Raw genomic sequence first — 23,509 nt, forward strand, 5'->3', positions numbered from 1 at the left:
AATAAGATGGGAGATTCTAATACTAAGTATTTTTCAGTAGTTGTTAAGGAAAGATCCCAAAAAAGCAAATCACTAAACTTACCAGCTTAACAGGAACCAAGTTGACTGATCCATGTGCTATCAAACAGGAGATTATATCTTTCTATAAGAGTCCTATGGGATCAAAAGCCCACGTCCTACCTGCAATTAACATCTCTGTAATGATGAAAGGACCAAGAATTATACATGCTTAGAAACTAAAATTATGTGAAGATGTTACAGAAGATGAAATATTGACTAGTTTGAAGGCAATAGGAGATGACAAGGCACCTGGTTTGGATGGATACGATGCAGTTTTCTTTAAGAAAACATAGAATATTATCAAGGAAGTTGTCATTTCAGCAGTGAAGTACTTCTTTGCAATAGGTGTGATGTTTAAGCCCCTTAACTGTGTAGTTGTGACACTAGTGCCTAAAGTACAAGCTCATGTAACTATTAAGGATTTTCGGCCAATAGCTTGTTGCTCTGTTGTGTATAAATTAATTGCAAAAATCCAAGCTAATAGGCTACATTGCATCATGCCAAGTCTCATTAATGAAGCACAATCTGGTTTTGTATGTGGGAGGAAAATTGGTGATAACATTATTATGGCACATGAACTTATTAAGGGATACAACAGGAAACACATATATCCTAAATGTATGATCAAGGTAGACCTTCAAAAGGCATATAACTCTGTGGAATGGGTATTTTTACGAATGGGTATTTTTACACCAAGTTCTGGGTGCACATGGATTTCCTGATAAATTTACAAGTTGGATATTAGCATGTGTTCAGATAGTTTCCTACAACATTATGATAAATGGAGAGCCTTGTGAACCTTTTCGAGCAGCAAAAGGACTCAGACAAGGAGATACCTTATCTCTTTTTCTCTTTGCATTGGCCATGGAATATCTTAGTGGAACACTACAAAATTTTAAGGGGAATAGGAACTTTCAATTCCACCCTAGATATGCAAAGCTAGGAATTACTCACCTATGCTTTGCAGATGACCTCCTGCTATTTGCTAAGGGTGATTTAAAATCTGTTTATAAAGAGCCTTTTAGAAATTTTCAGAAGCTTTTGGGTTGCAAGCCAATTTTAACAAGAGCTCTATTTATTTTGGAGGGGTGACACAGGTGCAAAAGGCTCAGATATTACATATTATGGTATACTCTAGTGGAGAAGTTCCATTTGAATATCTTGGTGTACTACTTTTGACCAAGAAAATGTCCTTAATTCAGTGGAAGCCTTTGATTGACAAGATAATTGCAAGGATATCATCATGGATAGCCAAAAAATTATCTTATGCTAGCAGAATACAACTCATCCAGTTTGTGTTATATATGGCATGCAATCTTATAGGGCTCAACTCTTTATAATACCAGCTAAAGTTCTGAAGATGATTGAGAGCTATAATTATATGAGCTACTTATGGGTTAGGACTAACGTTATATCAAAAAAAACTTTAGTGGTTTGGGATAAAATTTTCACCCCAAAAAGTGTAGGTGGATTTAATCTTATTAACATGGAATTGTGGAATAGAGCAGCTGTAATGAAACTCCGTTGGGGTGTGGCAACAAAGAAGGATACAATGTGGATTAGATGGATCCATGAATACTATGTTAAGAACAACTAATTCAGCCTAGTCCCTGCTCCTACACAAATAACTTGGATGATTAGGAGGGTGTTTGCGTAGAGGACCATTCTACAAGCATGCCAAAGTAATCTCAAAGAAACCAAAGGCATCACAAGGCAAATCTATTATCATTTAATGGGAGAGAAAGAAAGAGTAAACTGGACGGGATTAATGTTTCACAATTATGCACGACCAAAGGTTGTTTTCAAAATATGGCTTCATGTATAGGATCGACTTTCCACTGCTGACCGACTGCTGAAATGGGGTATTGAAGTTTAACCCAAGTGTAGCCTATGTAAACAATGTAATGAATCAAAAGCTAACCTATTTGAAGAGTGCACAGTCTCCAAATGAATCTGGACACGTCTTCTTGGCTGGATGCAACTCACTGAGCCACTACATACAACCTGGGAGCAACATTTAACTTGGATCTTAAAGACCACTAAAGGAAGATCACAAAGAGCTCAATTACTTAAGATGATATACATAGAATTCACCCATTCCATTTGAGTGGAACGTAACCAATGAATCTTTGAAACAAAGAGTAGAACAGAAGAGCAAATAGCTAAGGAAATAGAATATGTTTGTTGTGTTAGAGCACCACTTAGATTACAGGAATTTGTTAGTAGCCTAGTTTTTTTAACTTTCTTTCCTGAGGCAGTGTAATGTTGGAACTTTTTAGAAAATAGTAGACAATGTTATAGTCTACTATAGAATTGTAACTCTTTACTTGGTAATGAAAAAATTAGTTACCAAAAAAAAGGAAAAAATAAAATAATAATAATAATAATAATAGTTGTTGACACCTAATTATTTTTCTTTGCGACTAAGCTTAATTTTGAGATTCTTCTATTTTAAATAAAATTATAATATTTATGTTATCTGGATAAAAAATTTTAAAAAATTTTATCTGTATAATTTTGTCATTATAAGTAGCGATTAAATATTTTTGTATCCGTATATACGAGGTCGTATAATTTTGTCGCTTGAATAATTATTTTTATGAAAAAATTAGATTTTAATCAAGGGTTATCTTGAAAATTAATTCAAATGGGTAAAATCTTGATTTAAAAATAATTTATCCACAAAAATAATTTATTTGAAAAATATTTGTTTGATTTTATTTAACCAAGAAACTCGGGATTAAATTGGGTATTAATTCATGTCAAATTACATTTTAATTTAGTAAACATGTTAAATTTGGCCATGAATGAAATCAAATTGGCCATAATTGCAATGTAATTGACCAATTAATTTTTCATTTGGCCAAAAATTAAATAAGATGGCTAGATCCTAATCTAATTAGGGTTATTTTGGAAATAACCCCAAAACCCTCCTAATTTACCCAATCTCCCTTTCCCATTTCCTAAAAAATGGGTCGACTAACAATAACACCAGCCCAATCAACCTCCCCAGCCCATCTAAAACATACCCGGCCCAACTTTTTTCCCCTTTTACCCTTTAATCCATAAACAATGACAACAGCTTCATCATAACAACAAAAAATGTCGTACAACACCAAAACGTACAACCGTAAGAGCTTTGGCAAAACCAACCCGCACCAGAAACCAACTTTCAAACAACAACAATCCAACAGCAAAACCCGACCCAATCCGTCCAGCTCAGCCAACGTTCGAATTTCAAATTCATACAAAAACAGTACAATTCCAACTTGCTTATCAAATCTTATCCTCAATTTGAAATACTTAATCAACATTCTCAAAAATACCCTTGACATTCTCTATCCCACATCACCAATTTCTCAAGAATTGAGATTTTTGAATTTCCATATTAATCCTTCTCTCTATTGTTTAAAGATTTTTTTCGAACGAAAAAGGGCTAAACTTCTCTACTTGGTTAGGATTTGGACTTCTGTCCCCAACCTGGAGTTATGCAAATTTTGGTTCAAGTTTTATTTTTCCTTGTCTTTTTTCAAATCAAAAGCAAGTTGGTGAAGTCGTCGTGAACTTGTTGTCCTATTTCGCTGCCCAAAAAAAGGTAATATTCCACTATTTCATATTTCTTATAGTGTTCGCTTAAGTGCTAGCTTTAGGATGATTGTTAAATTTGTAATGTCGAATCTTGTGCTTTCTTAAGCAGAAATCTCCCGCACTGTGTGGATGCCTTCCTGTTTCTATTGTTCCCGATAGATAATATAGAGTTGCATCTAAATTTCTTCATTATTTAAAAAATATTGGTGTTGAATTGTTGCGTATTTAGACATTTCTTCATTGTTTAAGAAAGGTTGGTGTTGAGTTATTGTGTATTCAGACGTCTCAACACATGCTTAAAATGTGTCTTTTTGTTAAAATGTGTGATTTCACTCAAGATGTCTTTCACTGCTTTTTCTTTGGCTAGTTTGGTTGAGAAATATTTTTCACTTAAATAATTTCAGTTTAAAATCTCTTTGATGTTTATCTTGTTTGAATCAACATTTGATCATCAAGTTGTAAATCGGTAAAATCGATTATATTGTCTTCCTAATGATTTACACTGGTTTAAGCTCTTCTTAAAAGTATATGCATTATGTTAACTGATTCATTACCTTCTTAATTAAAGCCTGATTTTTATCTTATGAAAAAGTATCCTTTGAATGGCTTGACATATCTATCTAATTTTTGTGGTAATTCGCCTCACATTATAAATGATAACAACTTTGAAGAAGATAAGGAGAATTTTTTTTACTAATAATAGAAACAAAGACTTTAATAAGTAAAAGACTTATAGATAAATCGATTTTAAATTAATACCATTTCTATTGTTTAATTTATGAAGAAGTGTTTTTGAAAGTTTATTCTAATTTTTAGAAATAATTTTATTGCTATTGTTGACTTGCAAAAGGGATGAAGAAGAATGAAGAGAAGAAAATAATAGATTATTGTAAAAGTAGAAGTTTTGTTGGTATAATTGGGAAGCTTAAGTTTTTTTTAAGTATGTGCTTGATATTATTGTTTTCTTTTCAATGTTGTTTTAATGAATAGCTATTTTTTTAATATTTAGTTCAATTGTATGGAATTTATGATTGTCTGTTTTCTGTATCTAATAAGTACCACATTCACATATATTAGGAGTCTTACAAAGCAGATTTATAGACATTTAGATAGTCTAATTTATTATTCCTTTTTAAATTTTACTTGCAAATTTAATTTATTTATAAATTTTTTTTTTAGTGATTTTGGATGTCATTTAATTTCAAATCATAGGCTTAAAAGGTAAATTTTTAATATAATATCTTAGGGTATAATTAACATGATGTAAAATAAATTAAATTTTCAAAAGTGTTTTCTTAACTATAACAAGTAAAATCTTATATTTTGATGAATTTATGATTTTACTTTTTCCTCTAAAATTAATATTCAAGAAATGTTACATACATTATGGAATTCCTTTTAGTTTTTAGAAAAATTTTATAATTTTTTTTTGAATTTGAGTAAATAGAAAAACTAAAATTAAATATGAGATAAAAAGTGTAACTAGTTTTAAATGGAGATAAAATCTAACAAATTAGATTATTATGGAGTCCTCTTCTAATCTTTATTTAATTTTTTGTTATGCATATCAAAATTATCTATTTTAATTTGTATATTTTAAGATAAGAGATAAGAAAACTCAATTGCTTATGAGTGTAATAAAAAAAATAATTTAAAAATGTACATCAAGTACGGAAATTGAGAGGTGTTATAAATTTAAATTATTAATAATATAACAAAAAAATATGAAATAATTTTTTTTTACTATTAATATTTTTTTTGTATAAATTTGATTAGAGCGGGGTATTAGGATGGGGATGAAAGCATGTGTGTGAAGAGGGGTAAGGGGTAGGGCTGCTTATCGGGCTGATCAAACGGATAAATATACTTAACGATTCGACTTATCAGATATCGACTTTTAAATATACTAATCCATTAGCAACCTATAAGATATCCGTTGGTTCGGTTCGGATTAGTAATTATCCGATGATTAACGGGAGGTGTATTAGCACAACCATTTCGTGCTCCGTTCACAATTTCACTCACCAATATATTGATCTCCTACAAAATATGTTTTTTATTAAAAAGATATGCATTAATTAAAAAAGGAAGAGTTTTCCATGCACCACCATAACCATCCTGCTATATTAGCCAGGATCCAAAATAGAGAAACTAAAAAGGAAGGATTCATTGTTTATGTTACGATCATTAACCCTCATTTCAAAAAAAGTTCCTGCGTTGTCTTCCCCTAGAGCCTGTGCAGCACACAAAGGTGGAACTTCAAAAATCTGGATATCTACAAAGTCAGTTGATGTTTTTCTCTGCTTGGCCATAAGATTCGTCACACCATTTTGTTCCCTGAAACAGTGGGATATCACATGTCCCCCTAACTTTCTTAGTCTTGACCTACAATCATCCAGCAAAGCATCATAGTGTAAGTTTCCAGTGTTAAGCATATTGATAATCTCAGCAGAGTCAGTATTAATCACAATGGGTAGCAGGTTCCTTTGCTCTACTAGTTTTATCCCCTCCACAAGGGCTTTGAGCTCCATGTAGTTGTTAGTAGTCTTATGGAAGGATTTGTAGAAACCTACAATCCATTCCCCAGAGCTAGATCTGATAACCCCCCCCCCCCCCCCCCTATTTCTCCTTTTCTAAGGTTCTCTATGCAGCTACCATCCGTGTTAAGTTTAAACATCCCTTTTGTTGGGGGTTCCCACCTAACATTGATGAATTTGAATTAAGCAAGGGTATTATTATTTATTATGGTCATTTTGTACTCCACAGCTTCAAATTAAGTGTTAGAGATATTACGGGTGATGTTGGAGTTGTTGAAAGTATCTTGGTTTCTATTCCTCCAAATCGACCAAAGTCAAAAGGGTAGAAGGTCCAACCAATCCAAGATCTTGTCATAAGGAGTATGGTGGAGAGATTTCCAAGTTTTACCCCAGTTAGAGGGATGAAAAAGATATTGGTTAAGCTGGTTTTTAGATATACTTTTATCAATGACAGCTTTACAGTAATGGTGGACCTTTGGGCATTCATGAAAGATATAGTCAATATCTTCAGTGTGGTAATTGCAGCTTTGCAATTAGAGGATTTTTTTATTTTCATCTTGGCAAGGGTGTGGCTTATTGGAAGTCTGTTATGGTATATAAGCCAGAGGAAGGTTTTAATTTTAGGGGGGATTCTTGTTTTCCAGATCCACTTGAGACTGATGGAGTTGGTTCTGTTGTCACTCTCAAAAGTACCTGCTAGCATGCTGTAGGTACTTTTGCTGGATAGACATCTACTATCCTGGTAGTATTTTCTAAAGAGAATGTTTGCCCAAAGGGTCTGAGGGTTTTTATTGAGCCTCCATGCTAGACTGGCCAATATTGTATCATTCCTGATGTTGGACTTTTGGAGACCTAGGCCCCCTTTATCCTTAGGGGTGGTAATGGTGTCCTAGTTCAGAAGGTGGGTTTTCTTCTTCTCTACAGTTGATCCCCAGAAAAAGTTTCTTTGAATTTGGTCAATGGATTTGTGGATGTTAGAAGGGAGGGAGATGTATTACATGACATGGGTAGGAATGCTACTCAGAGAGGATTTTGTGAGGATGGTTCTGCTTGCTAGGTTGAGGAAATTCGTCTTCTAACTAGCCAACTTAGAATTTAGATTGTCTACAATGAATTGGAAATCATTGGTACATGGCTTTTGAGTGAAGATGAGGAAGCCCGGGTATCCCAAAGTTATCTTTAGCCTCAATATTAAGGATAGAAGAGAAGGTGGTTCTATCTCTCAGGTTGCTATTTTGGGAGAAAAGGAATTTGGATTTGAGGTGGTTGATCTTTTGTCCAGAATGTTGGCTGAAGCTTTGGAAGGTGTTCTTGATGGTCCAGCAATTTACCTTATTAGCTTTAGCAAATAGGGTAAGATTATCAGCAAAAAAGAGGTGAGAGATTTTTGGGCCTCTTTTGCTAATAGCTATGGGTTTCCAATTGAGGATATCCACCTCATGATCAATTCTCCTGGACAGTAACTCCATGCACATGATGAAGATGTAAGGAGAAAGAGGATCCCCCTGCCTTATCCCCCTGGTTGGATTGAAAGGCTCAGTTTTGTTCACATTTATTAGAATGGAGATGGAGAAGAAGGAAATGCAAGACATGATGAGATTAGTAAGCCTGGGGGGAATATTGAAAAAGTCGAGGGCTTGTCTCACAAAGGACTATTTAATTCTATCAAAAGCTTCTCAAGGTCAATCTTGAGGATCAAGTTGGCCCTTTTACCTTTCATTTTCTTGAAGTGAGAGATATCCTTCTGGATGATGATGGCATTGTTAGAGGTCCTTCTATTTGGTAGGAAGCTAGACTGAGTAGGAACAATGATGTTGGCCAGGAAAGGTTTGAGTCTAGTAGCTATAATTTTAGTAACTATCTTGTACTAAGTGTTGAAAATGCCAATGGGTCTAAAGTTTCTCAAGCTAATGGCATTGGAGTATTTAGGAATGAGGCAGAGATAGGTGGAGTTGACTTTGCTCTCTATTTTCATGTAATAGAAAGTTTTAATACATAATTGGATGGTGGGGGGACCCAGGATGTCCCAGAATTTTTGGTAGAATAGTGGGTGTAGGCCATATGGACCTGGGGCCTTGGTGGGTTTAAAGGAGAAGACAGCCTTCCTAATCTCAATGGGTGAAGAAATAAAATCAAGAAGATGGTGGTCCTCAGTTCTGATAGATCCCTTGGAGGAGGGGTTGTGTTGGCATCTAATGGGGTTGCTGTAGTGATCAAAGAAGAAGAGATTAGAGTAGAATCAAAGGATCTCAGAACTGATTTCCTCTTGGGAATAGCTCCAATTCCCATTATCATCTTTAAGAGCAGATATGTTGTTCTTCCTCCTCTTATTGAGGGTAGAGGTATGAAAGAACCTGGTAGTGGAGTCTCCCTCAGCCAACCAGTTTATCCTAGATTTGATTCTTTAGAATTCTTGTTCTTGTTAGACGATCTCACTGAACTCTTTTGAGAGTTGAGACTCAAGGGTCTAAAGAAAGAGACTGTGGGGATAATGTGAGGACTTTTTGATCCCCTCAAGTCTGGCACGGATGTGTTTCTTCTTTATAAAGATGTTACCAAACACTTCCTTATTCTAGTTAGAGATTTCAATCTCAAAATTAGGGAAGCTTTGAAGTATATTTTGATTAATATTTGTTAAATAAATGTTTATGTGTATGCACCCTCAAAATTTAAGTTTTTATATATTATCACTTTCTTCAATAAAGCTTGGATTTGTATGTTCATTTTTGCATTGCATGTTAGCTTGGATAATATTGTTAATGTCTTCATCATCTCTCTTTCTCTAGTAAGCTTCTTCAGCAATTGAGGGATCATTACATTCATTTATTACTTTCTCTTATTTTTATTTATCACTTCTTTTACCCTCAATTAAAGTATACTTTTAGAGAGTACCTTTATTTAAAGTACACTTTTAGAGCAAGAGAAGTGTGATTTAGTGAGGAAGTTTTAGATTAGAGTTTTTTCAAAATGAATTCTTTGGTGGTGATGGATAATTAATATATAGCTGCACATATAGTCTGTCTCATGTGTGCTCGATGTTGCAAATTTTGAACATCTTTCATGTTTGCATGTTAGATATACCAATTTGGGATGTTGCCTCATTTTTCAGCTTTCACTACTTTTATCAAAGTATAACAAACTAAACAATAGAGTGGAATGAGGAAATTAACGTCTAATCCAGTGAAAACAAATTCTTCAAGAAACACACAAAGACAACACAATGATTCATCTGGTGAATATCAACAAAACTGTAATATCAAAATTTACTCTTTTATACCTAATATTTTTTCCTAATTCCAACATTAGGCCCGCTTCTAGCCCCAAAATATATCGAACTCCTCTGGTCTTTCATTCTCTTCAGCAGCTTGTATCATTTTTCTCTTTCCTCTATATACCTTCAAGGTATATACCTGGTGCTAAAATAATATGTTTTTTAATAGCAAAGATTAATCAATCACAAATTGATGCCTCATGCCCCTAAATTTATCATTTAGCTGCACTGATTTAGGCACAAGATTTACGATAGACAAGCTACAAAAGATATGCTAATAGGTGCGGATATCATGATTTACATGGCCCCTCATGAGAGTTGAATAAATCTTGTTGTTGTAACAAATAAATGTCACGCTAATGATACAAAAGAGAATTAAAGCTAAATATGTACTACTCTATATCATCTTTCAACACCAAGTCATTGTAGAATGCATCACATCTCAAAATTTCATGTACTCTAAGAAGAATTAAAAAAAGACTTAAATCACCTAAGCTTGAGTAGGTAAACATGGCTCTTTAACAAAAGACAAAAGTAAATTTAAAGCTAGGAAATTTTCAAATATATTCTATAGTTATCAACTAAGCATGTTCATCAAAATCAAACTATAACCTCAAACAATTGATAATGAAAAAAAATAATACCTTCTGCCTTCTCAACTCTACCAATGATGAATCTAATAATTTGTGATACCATATAACCTTTATGAAGAAGAACCCAAAATCAGAAGGCTTTTTTCTAATCAAGATTCATAAATCAAAAAGGACACTAATTAGTATTTTAATAGAATTTTACATGTATGTTGGTATTTTTCTTGAAACATCCCATAAAGCCTACCCATACATAACACCATGGTAAGTTTTCAATAGTAACAACTTATATATACAAGCTTAGTAAACAACACATAAGTTGATAAAAACCTTTCAAAGGTTCCTTGTTTGTGATCTTTAAGTTATCCAAAAGATTCCCTAATATAATCAAATACTTGCATCGTTACCATTCATGCTCACAGTCTTGCATCGTGTCAAAAATCATGCGTCTGTCTTTTATTGAGCGAAGGTGGTAAGGAAAATCTACAAATTCTAGTTCAAAAAGTTGACAACTCTTGAATCTAGAGTTCTTTTTATTCCAACCAAATTAGTACTAGAATTGCAAGATCACAAACAAGACACATGATGACAATACACACTAGCAAAAGCACAAACTCTAGCATGATAGTACAGAGATACAAAAATATTTTCTTCATCCAATAAAGGCAAAAGTGAAGAAAGGTGAAGGAACAACCTTGTTCAGGAGGGACACTGAGGATTAAAGTAGCTAGTTTTATCTTATTTTTTTATCCTTATAGGGCCTTTGAACTAACCATCTCTGTTACTTTCGCTCCACTGTTGACCACCTTATTAATCCAAACCAACTGTAATTTTTAACTTAAAAATAGATAAAGAAACTTGTATAGTTAGTAGCATATGAAAACAAAAGCCAAAGTGGCAGACAATTTGCATCCTAGTGCAAAAGAATTAACATAGATAGGATATCTTTTCATGTGATTATGAATAGAATATAACAAAGAAATTCATCAGATAAATAGACTCCAAAAGCACAAACTTACATACAAACATCAAGAAGCGCATGGCCCTCGTCCAAATAAATCCAACAATGGATATCAAAAGATTCAGACCAAAAAGATATAACATATGGATGTGCATATTTGAATCTATAGATTTAATTATTAACATAGTTATATAAAAAGGGTATACTTATTGTTACTATCGCACGAATAGAGAAACCGCCTAATAGAATTAAGCAAATATATAACATTTTAAATTTTACACATTCTTATGTCAGGCCTTAAAAGGGTGAAAGACGAAGCTAAAAATGTCAGGTTTGTTTATTTTATGAAGAGGACAATTATTTAATTAGGTATCTCTCTCCACAACATACATGGGGTCCAATGTTACCGGTATCAAGGTCTTGAAATAGAAAGTAAAATAATTATTTATCATCTAACTAAGGGAAGCAGAAGTAGGAGGAAAAAAGTATAATCCTTACTTGTATTAATCTAAGAGAAGAGGGATGCAGTATCAGAAGAGAAGCGTGTATAGCAATACCAACCATTTTTTGTTCTATTGTGAAAAAACAACATTACATTCTGTATGAGTCCCAATGACAGAGAGATATTCCAGGGCAAATTTTCTTACTATCATGCCTCATCTCCTCTTTTGCGGTGGCTATTGATACAAGTTGAACATGAATCATAAATATGATAAGAAAATGGTATAAAGCACAAAAGCATAAACTTCAACTATCTCTTTTTCCATTGCTTAAAGTAGTAGAGTCAACTGCTGTAGTGGTTTGCCATTGGTACTTGTCTGTAATACCCTGTATATTTCCAAACATACACAACCAACTTATCACTGACAAAATATTTAAACTTGAGATTGTAAGGAGGTATATAAGCTTAAAATAGGAGTTAGGTGTTAAGTTAGAGTAGAGGGATTAAGATATAGAAAATATAGGATTAAATAAATGAGGTTCTTGCTAGACTTAATTAAGATAGTAGGTGACAAGTAGATGTATCACATACTTAGACTAATTGACCAAATTGAAGCCTATATTAATGGACTTATTTGAGGCCCAAATTAACTAAAAGAAAATAAAGAGAATGGTATCCCAAGGCCCAATCTCTCCAAGACCACAAAGAGTTACTTAAAAATGTCCTAGTAGGTGCATCAGCCACTTGGACTTTTGACCTTATTGAATGGCCAAAGTAGGTGCATCACCTATTTAGCAATTATGGTCCAAATTAGAGCTAAATGGTGGCTGGAAATAAAGAGGAGAATGAGCCAGAAAAGTGAGGCCTTTAAAGATCAAAAAATTACCAATAAACTCTTATTTTTCTCATCAAATTCAATTCCTCTCAAGTCTTTAAATCTCTATCTTCTATCCTTAAAACAACCTTCGTATTTTTCATTAGGGTTCTAAGTGTTCTTCAAAATATTTTCTGTAAAGCAGCCCATAAGATCACCTTTTCTTCTCCTTAGTTTCGAATATATTAGAAAGTTATTCAAGGGGAGTGAATATATTGGCATTGGCAGCAAGGGTGCTGCCACTATCTTTTAAAGATTAAGGTAAGAATTTTATGTCATAAGCTTGGGTTGTTGGTCTATTTTCATCTAATGTTTGTTCTAATGTTCCTTTCCTATGTTGTGACTTAGATTAGGTCACAAAGATAGTAATTGGGGGAAAATAACATATTAAGATATCCAAGGTAAGGTGTTTCCCCAACTTTTAATTATTAGCTCATTTGCTCATTCTAGACATACTTGTATATTGAAACTCATGGGATGGTAATTGAAATAGTGAGCTCAACTTTTCTAACTATATTGTGATGTTAGACTTGTATTATTGTATTGAAAAGTTAGGAAATCATGTTTGGCCTTAAAAAAGATTGGTTAATGTTAGTACGGGGTAGAAATAAAGGTGCAAACATGAGGGGTTGTTCTGGTGGTTTATGGATTTTATGACTATATATAGGTTGTTTTATCTGTATTTCTTTTTTGAGGAAGTGAGTCACCTTATACAATGGTTGAATGGAGCTTCCATTGAATTACAAAAGAAGGGTATGGTGATACACCATGTGTTTAGGGGTTTGGATGGTCTTACTGCCCATCAAGTATTTAGCGACTATTTTTGTAGGATGATAATGTGAGTAGGTTCTAATATTAGCTTCATTATGTCCTTATATTGTAGAGTAACACTTAAAAGAAAAGATTGAATTATCGTAGTCACATTGGTCGAAAGATAAGGTATGTAAGGCTATTCTTTTTCATCTTCTTTGGCATGAAATCTAATATTAGTGTTAGTACCAACAAAGTAAGCTTCCTAAGAGTTCTCACTAGTAAAGGATATATGGAAATGATGTATGATTTTTAGCATTAGTAATGACCTTGTTCCTACTCCCTATGATCTCACAAACGTGTCAAAAGCATTTCAAATATGTGTTTATTACTAGATTTGTGTATTTACACTTTCCAGTCAAACTTGTGTTCCTCTTTTACATATAAATAAGACCCTAGATTACACATGGTAAGTGTGCTCATGTGTTAGGTATGCAATCTGCCCATTTACTACCAACTTGCTTCAATTGTCTATTTAATAATATACTTTATTTTCTCACACATTTACATATCCCCTTCATTAGGCATCATTCCCATTGCCGTAGTCTATAATGTTACCTCATAGAATCCCTATTCATTCCATTCTATAGTTTGTATCTCCTTACATGTAATATATATTTATACCTAAGTCAAATTTCTCCACACGCTCCAGTACTTCTCATGTTCATGTACCTTTCATTTGACACTGTTTACTAAGTATTTATTTACATCACTATCTAGAAAACCTATCTCTTAGATTAAATTAGATACCTTCACTCGAATTGCACCTATGTTTCATTTGAGATGTCAAAGTACTGATTGTGTCATTTAAGCTCCAAAGTATTACATTTCTATTACAATTAAAAATTCTTGCTACTTCATTGTTATTGTCTCAAGTGCATATTCACATATTTCTTAGTACCGGTCTATAGTTCCAAAGCTTAATAATATTATGGCCACCAAAATAACAATCTCAAACATAAGAAATGAAGTAACATGAATATGTTTATATGTAGGTGGTAGCTCAGGGGCTAAAGCCTAGCATGTGCTAATCACAATACATACATTTATGGGTGGTATCCCAGGGGTGGAATAAACACCTAGCATTGGTTGATCCCATTATCGGGTGGTATCCTAGGGGTGAAAGGAAAGCCTAGCATGGGTCAATCCCGATTTGTGTATTAATGAGGAACGTACCCCAGGGGTATAATGCCTAGCATGGCTCATCCTATTTTACCTCTGATCATCTGATCATATATATCACATCGCTTACAAAGATTATAAAGCAAAAACTAATAAAGTAAAGAAAAGCATGTAATGTACAATCTTCCACAAGTGTAAGTAAAGGTGGTCGTTCATCCTTATCTATATATTTATATATTGATCCCTAATTTCATTGATCTTTTATTTCACTTATGGTTATCTTATGCCATACATATTCAGTGCATTACTTTATACTGATGTCCCATATGGGGTCTAGCGTTCTATGTTATAGGCACAGGTTCTTAGCTAGTATATCTCCCTAATAGAAGTATTGGATACTCAACGGCTATTGGTGAGCTCCAAGTTGATTCGGGGCCTTGCCTAATCTTTAGCATATATTTTTTAATGGTTTAACAGTCATGGATTCCATTAGAGGATTTGTAGACATTGTAAAGCGGTTATATGTATTCATTGATTTACATGTCATTTGTATCGGTTTGGCTAATTGGTACAACTTCTTATCAACAATTCCATTTGTATAGTGATTTATTTTCTCATGTAGGTTATTTTTATAGTATGTGTTCCTATAGTTGTTATCTGCCTCATCCAGAATTGGGGTGTGACAGAAATGATATCAGAACTGTTCATCCTAGGGAGTCGACAAAGTCGTGTCTACTAGAGCCTTACTTATGAATGTGTTGCACGCCATATTAATAATTAAGGGGCTACTTGGACATTTAGGAAATGTTAATTTCCTTTATATTTCATGCCGTGTGATAGAGCAGTGTTAAGGAGTCCATTCCTACTCGTACTATGATCTCTCATATTCATACAATGCCTATTATAGCTAAGGTCAAAGATGGCAAAAAGGATAGCACCACTAATGCCTAAGAGGCAACCTATAAAGAAGTCTCTCAAGTTATTAAAATTCATATTAGGGTAAGCCAATTTAGTCCGACCCTCACGGCCTACAATAGTGCAATGGTTTTTGTGTTACTTGCACATAAGGCTGCATTTGTACTATTTGTATTGTCTTGGTTCATTTGAGCAAGATATAATAGGGTTATTAATTTTTTTGTATTATAAATGGTTAACTAGTCATAAAGAAGGGTTGCAAACATTTCTTAGTGCGCTTCTTAAAAGGATGTGAATGGTTCTTGGGTCTGAGATTTCCTCCACACGAGTCCTTTAATATATAGGATTTAATCTTACGGAGGACATTTAGTACCTTAATAGTAAACATATAGGGTTTTAGAGTTACACTCATTTTGAAAATAGAATCTGTTAAACTAGTTTTGTATTAATTGAAAGAGGCTAGTAGCATAGTCTAAAAGGTGAACCTTTCAATGTGATAACATTACTAGGGATACCCCTAGTTAGTTGATAAGGACCAAACACCAACTAGATATCATTCTAGATTTTAGTATTTATCTTTTTATAAGGTATGTGTGTATGACCACCCCGAATAGGTAATAATAACATGCAATCTATTTTGTGGTTAGAAAACTCTAGGATGAGAATTTCCAATTATTTTATATAAAAGTTTATGTACACTTGGTTCCTACGGTTCTATGTTTAGGATATAGAGGATTAGTATATGACTACACCTTAAGGTTGAAAAAGGAATATTGACTAGTTAGACCTAAGTTGTGATTAGCTAGGCTAATTGTAGTGGAATTAGAATACACGAAGCTAGTAATTTTGATTAAAAAGGTATTAGTTAGACATCAAAGTAGGTAAGAGTGACATTCTAACTCAATATGAATGCATATTTTGATGCCTAGTCTTATTAAATACAAGAATAGAGGGGTGATAAGAAGATATACACTTGACCTAACCTATCATTTAAGGATGCATTTGTATTATCCCTATTAAAATAAGAGATAGTTTGTTATGCATATGCATAGAGTTCTGATGGTTGTTAAAATTGATGTGAAGTATAAAGTACCGTTTGTTCACTTGACTCCCTGATATAGCAATTCCCTTGATGCCTAGCTTATTTAAATTACTCGATTAAAGGTATTGGATTGCCATCACTTGTTAAGATACAAGATTTTTTAGTCCTCACTTGTTATGGAAAAATTAGTTACCATGGATTGGCCCATCTAGTTAAGCCCAAAGTGACTAAACGACAGATGTTTTAGAATTATGATATAATTTTGCAAGTACTTGAAATTTATGTTTGACTTGTTGTAAATAAGTGTTTATATACAATAGTGCCTTTAAATTTCATTAGTAACTTGCTTATTTGAACTTTTATATGGTACCAAACATTGGTTGTAATGATGTTCTAGGTCAGTAGCAAAGATAAGGTTGACCTTGACCTCTTACTCATAAAAATGAACTGTTAAGGATTTTTTTCTATCATGGACCTAGTATTTACATTGAATCAGAAGGAAACGTCGATAAAGAGAATTCATAGGAGGTTAGAAAGATAATATAGGGAAACCAATTTCATGTGTTTTAAGGTGAGTAAAGAACATGAGCAGAATTATCCCACTTATTATTTAACGTTAGTGATCGTATGCTTGCACTTAATGTGGCAGAACGATTTAATAAGATGACTCCTAGTTTCTAGAGGTTAGTTTGGTACATAATATACATGCTACATGTTCCATAACTTATATTCGCTTGTCATTTGCCCTTAGTGGATTATTTTCTTATTTGTTACGTGTGTCGTAGAACACTTACATGTAGGTGTTAGCCCTTTCATAGAACCCTTACTTATTTCCATATATTTTATAATACCTTTTCCTATATATTGTATATCACATGGGTTACTTGCCGCAGATCACTTGTCTATGGTTATATGCTTCATAGACCATTTCCTTATATGTTACGTGCCTCAAAGCCTACTTGCTTAATAATTATAAGCCTGATAGTTAGTTATCTGTCTATGTGCACATTTTCTCATATTCCATACGTGTACCTATTGACATATTAGTCTACTTATCCATGCGATATAGTCCACTTGCTCAATGTGATTTTGATTTCATAGTTCTCTTTCTTGTATAGCTTCATGTTTTATAGTCTACCTGTTTATATGGATATATGATTTCATAGTGTATTTGTACATTATTTGCATCATTTGTTCCATGAGTTATCTCAACTGCTCGCATACTATTGTACTTATAATATATCCGACCACATGCTACATGTCTTATATTTCATTTTCTTACATCCTACTTTATAGTTTGTATGTGCAACCTAATACATGTTTTCATAGCTTACTTGGACATAATTCACATATTTTTATAGCTCAATTGCAAATATGTTGCATACTTCTTAGGTTCATAAGTTCATAGGTTAAGTGCCCCTTTTGTGCTAATAATTTAATTATATATCATAGACTTTATGTGACATATTTGTCCATATGTTATATGCCTTTTTGTGCTTATTGATCAAAGTATTGAAATTGTTGGGATAAAGTTTCCTTGTATCTTGATGAAATGAGGATTGTGGTCAGAAAATCTTGAGCATATATGTGAATTTTAGTATAACCCTATACAATGGCTTAGCATAACGCCTACCCAAGAGTGCAACACAATACTTAGAGTTCAAATTAACAGATATATGTTCTTATAAGAATCACCTGTGAAAAGTATCATAAAATTTATGAAATAAGGGAAGTTAAGCCCTCAGTATATCAGGACTTATAAATTATACAGTGAATTGTCTAGAAAGTCTTATGATTTTTTGGGAGAAATTTGTGAGAGATCCATTATTCATTGTACCCCTTAAGGATAGTAAAGGACCAAGGACCTATTATTCAAATAAGTCCCCATAGCCATTTTTTAATTGTTAGGTCAGGAAGTTAAGGACAAAAGATATAGACTTCGATTATTTATGGGATATAGCCTCCAGTAAAGTGATTATGGGTGAACTGAAATATAGAACAAGTTGCTTAGAAAGTAAAAGATGATAAGAATCCTAAATACCTATCCTTATTACAAACACCAATCGGAGGATTTTAAAACATGTACTTCCCTTATATGATCACATATTTCATAAGTATTTGCTTATTTGATATGTCACTCAGATATCATACATTTAGGTATTGATTTATGCTTAAATTCCTTAATTCTATGTATTTTACTTGTCTAAAGAAGAAAATGAGGAAGATTATGCTAAACTGAAATGACCTACACCAAAATACATGGCCAAGAGAGAAGGTTTATTTATCGTATTCTCATTTCTTGTATTATATCTATTGAGATGCCCTATGAGGCTCTATACGTGATTCTAGTTATCCAACATATTTGGTGCAGTCCTATTTACAAAGAAAATTGTAGCACATTTTTGTGGGAAATTCTAGGGTTAATCAATCCATTAGCTATACTTTTCATTTGAGGACGAATAATCCAAAGGGGGGATGATGTAATGCCCCGTATATTTCCAAACATACACAACCAACTTATCACTGACAAAATTTTTAAACTTGAGATTGTAAGGAGGTATATAAGCTTAAAATCAGAGTTAAGTGTTAAGATAGTGTAGAGGGATTAAGATATTGGAAATATAGGATAAAATAAATGAGGTGCTTACTTAGGTGACAAGTAGATGTATCACCTACTTAGACTAATCGACCAAATCTAAGCCTATATTGATGGACTTATTTGAGGCCCAAATTAACTAAAAGACAATAAGGAGAATGAAAGCCCTAGTCCCAATCTTTCCAAACCCACAAAGATTTACTTAAAAATTTCCTAGCAGGTGCATCACCTACTTGGACTTTTGACCAGCTTAAATGGCCAAAGTAGGTGCATCACCTGCTTAGTATTTATGGTCCAAATTAGAGCCAAATGGTGGATGGAAATAAAGAGGAGAATGATCCAGCCAAGTAATGCCTTTAAAGGCCAAAAAATTATCAATAAACTTTTATTTTTCTCATCAAATTCAATTTCTCTCAAGTCTTTTGATCTCTCTCTTCTATCATTAAAACAACCTCCCTATTTTTCATTAGGGTTCTAAGTGTTCTTCAAAATGTTTTCCGTAAAGCAGCCCATAAGATCACCTTATCTTCTCCTTAGTTTCGAATATATTAGAAAGTTATTCATGGGGAGTGAATATATAGGTGTTGGAAGCCAAGGTTCTGCAATTATCTTTCAAAGATTAAGGTAAGAATTTCATGTCACAAGCTTAGGTTGTTGGTCTATTTTCGTCTGATGCTTGTGCTAATGTTCCTTTCCTATTTTATGATTTAGAGAAGGTCACAAAGATAGTAATTAGGGGAAGTTAATCCCTCGTGTTTCCATTTTATAGAAATTTGTGGGAGATCCATTCTTCATTGTACCCCTTAAGGATAGTAAAGGAACAAGGACCTATTATTCAAATAAGTCCCCATAGCTATTTTTTAGTTGTTAGGTCAAGAAGTTAAGGACAAAAGATACAGCTTTCGATTATTTGTGGGATATAGCCTCCAGTAAAGTGATTGTGGGTGAACGAAATATAGAACAAGTTGCTTAGAAAGTAAAAGATGATAAGAATCCTAAATACCTATCCTTATTCCAAACATCAATAGGAGGATTTTAAATCATGTACTTCGCTTATCTGATCACATATTTCATAAGCATTTGCTTATTTGATATCTCACTCAGATGTCATACATTTAGGCATTGATTTATACTTAAATTCCTTAATTCTATGTATTTTACTTGTCTAAAGAAGAAAATAAGGAAGATTATGCTAAACTGAAATGACCTTCACCAAAATACATGGCCAAGAGAGGAGGTTTATTTATCATATTCTCATTTCTTGTATTATATCTATTGAGATGCCCTATGAGGCTCTATACGTGATTCTTGTTATCCAACATATTTGGTGCAGTCCTATTTACAAAGAAAACTCTAGCACATTTTTATGGAAAATTCTAGGGTTAATCAATCCATTATCTATACTTTTCATTCGAGGACGAATGATCCAAAGAGGGGATAATGGAATGCCCCGTATATTTCTAAACATACACAACCAACTTATCACTGACAAAATATTTAAACTTGAGATTGTAAGGAGGTATATAAGCTTAAAATCAGAGTTAAGTGTTAAGATAGAGTAGAAGGATTAAGATGTTGGAAATATAGGATAAAATAAATGAGGTTCTTTCTTGACTTTATTAAGCTAGTAGGTGACAAGTAGATGTATCACCTACTTAGACTAATCAACCAAATCTAAGCCTATATTGATGGACTTATTTGAGGCCCAAATTAACTAAAAGAAAATAAGGAGAATGGAAGCCCTAGTCCCAATCTTTCCAAGCCCAGAAAGAGTTACTTAAAAATGTCCTAGCAGGTGCATCACCTGCTCGTACTTTTGACCAGCTTAAATGGCCAAAGTAGGTGCATCACCTACTTAGTATTTATGGTCCAAATTAGAGCCAAATGGTGGCTGGAAATAAAGAAGAGAATGAGCCAGCAAAGTAAGTCCTTTAAATGTCAAAAAATTATCAATAAACTCTCACTTTTATCATCAAATTCAATTTCTCTCAAGTCTTTTGATCTCTCTATTCTATCCTTAAAAAAACCTCCCTATTTTTCATTAGGGTTCTAAGTGTTCTTCAAAATATTTTCTGTAAAGCAGCCCATAAGATCACCTTCTCTTCTCCTTAGTTTTGAATACATTAGAAAGTTATTTAAGGGGAGTGAATATATATGTGTTAGTAGCCAAGGTGCTACAATTATCTTTCAAAGATTAAGGTAGGAATTTTATGTCACAAGCTTGGGTTGTTGGTCTATTTTCATCTGATGCTTGTGCTAATGTTCCTTTTCTATTTTGTGATTTAAAGAAGGTCACAAAGATATTAATTGGGGGGAAATAATAGATTGAGATATCCAAGGTAAGGCTCTACCCTAACTTATAATTGTTAGCTCATTTGCGCATTTTATACATACTTGTATATTGAAACTCATGGGATGGTAATTGAAAGAATGAGCTCAACATTTCTAACTATATTGTGATGTTGGATCTATATTACTCTATTGAGAAGTTAGGAAATCATGTCTGGCCTTAAAAAGGATTGGTTGATTTTAGTACAGGGTAGAAATGAAGGTGCAAACATGGGGGTTGTTCTGGCGGTTTATGGATTTTGTGACTATATATGGGTTGTTTTATCTATATTGCTTTTATGAGAAAGTGATTCACCTTATACAATGGTTGAATGAAACTTCCATTGAAGTATAAAATAAGGGTATGGTGATACATCATGTGTTTGGGGGTTTGGATGGTCTTACTACCCGTCAAGTATTTAGCTACTATTTTTTTAGAATTAGAATGTGAGTAGGTTCTAATATTAGCTTCATTATGTCCTTATATTGTAGTGTAACACTTAAAAGGAAAGGCTGAATTGCTGACATTGGTCGGAAGATAAGGTATGTAAGGATAATCTTTTTCATCTTCTTTGGCATGAAATCTCATATTAGTGTTAGTACCAACAAAGTAAGCTTCCCAAGTGTTCTCACTAGTAAAGGATATATGGAAATGATGTACGATTTTCAGTGTCAATAATGACCTTGTTCCTACTCCCTATGATCTCACAAATGTGTCAAAGTATTTCAAATATGTATTTATTACTATATTTATGTATTTACACTTTCCAGTTAAACCCTTGTTCCTTTTCTATATGTCAATAAGACCCTAGATTACACATGGTAAGTGTGCTCATGTGTTATGTATGCAATATGCCCATTTACTACCAACTTTCTTCAATTGTCTATTTGATAATATACTTTATTTTCTCACACATTTACATGTTCCCTTCATTGGGAATCACTCCCATTGTCGTAGTCTATAATGTTACCTCGCAGTATCCCTACTCGTTCCATTCTATAGTTTGCATCTCCTTACATGGAATATGTATTTATCCCTAAATCGAATCTATCGACATGCTCCAGTAGTTCTTATGTTCATGTACCTTTCATTTGACACTGTTTACTAAGTATTTAGTTGCATCACTGTCTAGAAAGCCGATCTCTTATATTGAGTTATATGCCTTAACTCGAAATGCACCTATGTTCCATTTAAGATGTCAAAGTACTGATTGTGTCATTTATGCTCCAAAGTATTACATTGCTATTACAATTACAAATACTTGCTACTTCATTGTTATTTCCTCAAGTGAATATTCACATATTTCTTTTTACTGGTCTATAGTCCCAAAGCTTAATAATATTGTGGCCGCCAAAATAACAATTTCAAAGATTAAAGAAATAAAGTAACGTGAATATGTTTATATGTGGGTGGTAGATCAGGGAAAAAAGCCCAGCATGGGCCGATCCCAATACATAGATTTATGGGTGGTATCCCAAGGGCGGAAGGAACACCTAGCATGGGTCAATTCAATTATCGGGTGGTATCCCAGGGGTAAAAGGAAAGCCTAGCATTGTTCGATCCCGATTTGTGTATTAATAGGGAACGTATCCCAGGGATATAAGGCCTAGCATGGTTCATCCTCTTTTATCACTATTCAGTTGGTTATATATATCACATGGCTTACAAAGACTATAAAGCAAAGAATAGTAAAGTAAAGAAAAACATGTAATGTACAGGCTTCCACAAATGTAAGTAAAGGTGGTCGTTCATCCTTAGCTATACATTTATATACTGGTCCCTGATTTCATTAATCTCTTATTTCACTTATGGTTATGTCATGCCTTACATAGTCAGCACATTACTTCGTACTGACGACCCTCACGGGAGACTAGCGTTCTATGTTGCAAGAACAGGTTCTTAGTTAGTAGATCTCCCTAATAGAAGTACAGGAAACTCAGTAGCTGTTGGTGAGCTTCAAGTTGATTTAGGGCCTTGACGAGTCTTCAGCATATATTTTTTAATGGTTTTACAGTCATGAATTCCATTAGAGGCTTTGTAGACATTATAAAGCAGTCATATGTATTCATAGATTTACATGTCATATGTATCGGATTGTCTAATTGGTTGCTATTGTAAATACAGCTTCTTATCAGCAATTTCATTTGTATAGTGATTCATTTTCTCATCTAGGTTATTTTTATAGTATGTGTTCCTATAGTTGTTGTTTGTCTCATCCAATATTGGGGTGTGACATTGTCATTCATCCCGGAGAGGAACCCTCTTACCTTAATCCCTTTTCTTCTTTAGATTTAGTACAGAGTTGAATCCAGCAAACAAAATATAGAAATTACTGCATATTCCTATGCCAAAAAATTAGAGTATCGATTGAC

General features: G+C 33.4%; 1 long non-coding RNA gene across 1 annotated transcript; it reads left to right on the forward strand.

Moving 5' to 3' along the window:
- Positions 1 to 3,149: 3,149 nt before the first annotated feature.
- On the forward strand, positions 3,150 to 23,304 carry LOC124887348. The gene is made up of 2 exons (XR_007044899.1): positions 3,150 to 3,655; positions 21,629 to 23,304. It is a non-coding gene; the product is annotated as an uncharacterized LOC124887348 (long non-coding RNA).
- Positions 23,305 to 23,509: the final 205 nt, after the last annotated feature.

Source organism: Capsicum annuum, chromosome 9, assembly GCF_002878395.1.
Source record: "Capsicum annuum cultivar UCD-10X-F1 chromosome 9, UCD10Xv1.1, whole genome shotgun sequence".
In the NCBI taxonomy this organism is placed as follows: Eukaryota; Viridiplantae; Streptophyta; class Magnoliopsida; order Solanales; family Solanaceae; genus Capsicum; species Capsicum annuum.